A 2,500-nucleotide genomic window follows, 5' to 3' on the forward strand; every position below is an offset into this window, starting at 1 on the left:
AGGCCCGGGAGCGTGCTGTCGTGGCATTGCCGGCGGGAGACAACACGCGCCACCTACGGTGACCGGCAGCTCCAACGCCAGCGCCACAGAAGGACAAAAGCCCCACTTGGGTGCCGAAGCGAACTCTCCCAGCACAGCGCACGCGCCAACACGTCCGCACAGCTGCGATACAAACCACCTGCGAGAACCGCTGGGGCGACCGAGCAGCAGACGGCGTCGCGGCGCCGAGCGCCGGGCGGCGGCGCATCCTCAGCGCACAAAGTCCTCAATCGGACCAGCACACTGCAGATGGCCACCGCGCTTCGCACCGGGCCCGCGAGGACCTACTTTGGCCGCAAGGCGCCGCGAGCAGGGGGCGCCGGCGCGCAGCTGCGCCGCCTGCCGCGTCCGTCGGCCGGCGCGCCTGCCACTGGCCGCCCCCACCAGCCGGCTGTGGCGCGTGCGCCCACGCACCGCGCTGCCAGCACGCCGGGCGGCCCCCCCTCACCGGCCGGGGACGGTCCCACCCAGCCACCGCCGCGTATCGCCTCACACCCAGATCCCCTTTCACGTTCGTGGGCATGGTGGGTCCCCTTTCACGTTCGTGGGCATGGTGGGTCTCCCTGAAACAACCGGTTAATAGCTCGACCGATCGTCGCCAACACTGATTCACCTCTAGCGAGAACAACCGCACCACAACGGGTTACCAGTTGTTCATTTGCGTAACGTCACCAGCAAACGTACACGTCCATCGCCATTTGCAACGAGTATTGCATGCCTGTGTCAGGTGTCACAACACACTACGTCTGCCCACATAGACGCAACAACATGTGCACGCCTAGAGAACACGTGGAAGGTAGACCCCGTACGTATGCGGTGTCCATTGCGCGAACGACTGTCAGCCCGCCTCTGCAGCATGTCGCAGATGTGGAACGCGGTGCAACATGCTATCACGGTGTGTGAGAAGAGACGACTACGTCCGAATACACGCTCCACTACATCAACAGACTGCTCATGCTGATCGCCATCCAGGGCGTCCGTTCCTCCCACACGTCTGTATGGCGTACCACACTGCAATCCAGCTCTTATAGGGAGACGACACGTAGCTGCGTGCACAATATTTGGACTGTATGGTCCGCCGTTGCTAGGCGCAGTCGTCATACGGTCACATGTGCCACGATGTATCATTCAGTACATACGGACCAATGTGCAGTACAGTTTGTGGGTTTTGCGTACATCGGCGGACAGGTGACAGGCCGTACCACAACGTAGGCTGAGTACGTCGGCATGCGAAGGGCATTGAACATGCAAACTTCTCACCGACCAGCTTGCGAAGGCAGGGGGGAAGGGGGGGGGGGCGGCATGTACGTCCTGCTGCTATCCACACTACAGTGTATAGCAGGAGCATGTGGAAAGTCAGCAACACCTGCAAGGTGTTTAACATGACGCGATACACAGGGGACCGGGCAGTGCGAGTAGGGAACTATATTGCGAGGGTTGCGGTTAGGCAACACTACACCAATTTAACGGGTTGCATAACAATTACAGAGCAGGTTCAGCGACAACGTGCGTCAGGTTAAGGCGCAATATAGTTTAGGTTACGGCGCACTTTAGGTTAGGTTAAGGCACATTATAGGTTAGGTTAAGGCACATTATAGGTTAGGTTAAGGCACAACATGGGTTAGGTTAAGGCACAACATGGGTTACGTTAAGGCACAACATGGGTTAGGTTAAGGCACAACATGGGTTAGGTTAAGGCACAACATGGGTTAGGTTAAGGCACAACATGGGTTAGGTTAAGGCACAACATGGGTTACGTTAAGGCACAACATGGGTTACGTTAAGGCACAACATGGGTTACGTTAAGGCACAACATGGGTTACGTTAAGGCACAACATGGGTTACGTTAAGGCACAACATGGGTTACGTTAAGGCACAACATGGGTTACGTTAAGGCACAACATGGGTTACGTTAAGGCACAAATTAGGTTAGGTTAAGGCACAAATTAGGTTAGGTTAAGGCGCAACGTAGGTTAGGTTAAGGCACAACGTAGGTTAGGTTAAGGCACAACGTAGGTTAGGTTAAGGCACAACGTAGGTTAGGTTAAGGCACAACGTAGGTTAGGTTAAGGCACAACGTAGGTTAGGTTAAGGCACAACGTAGGTTAGGTTAAGGCACAACGTAGGTTAGGTTAAGGCACAACGTAGGTTAGGTTAAGGCACAATGTAGGTTAGGTTAAGGCACAACGTAGGTTAGGTTAAGGCACAACGTAGGTTAGGTTAAGGCACAACGTAGGTTAGGTTAAGGCACAACGTAGGTTAGGTTAAGGCACAACGTAGGTTAGGTTAAGGCACGATATAGGTTAGGTTAAGGTACGATATAGGTTAGGTTAAGGTACGATATAGGTTAGGTTAAGGTACGATATAGGTTAGGTTAAGGTACGATATACGTTAGGTTAAGGTACGATATAGGTTAGGTTAAGGTACGATATAGGTTAGGTTAAGGTACGATATACGTTAG

This window comes from Schistocerca serialis, unplaced genomic scaffold (genome assembly GCF_023864345.2).
Source record: "Schistocerca serialis cubense isolate TAMUIC-IGC-003099 unplaced genomic scaffold, iqSchSeri2.2 HiC_scaffold_1225, whole genome shotgun sequence".
Lineage (NCBI taxonomy): Eukaryota > Metazoa > Arthropoda > Insecta > Orthoptera > Acrididae > Schistocerca > Schistocerca serialis.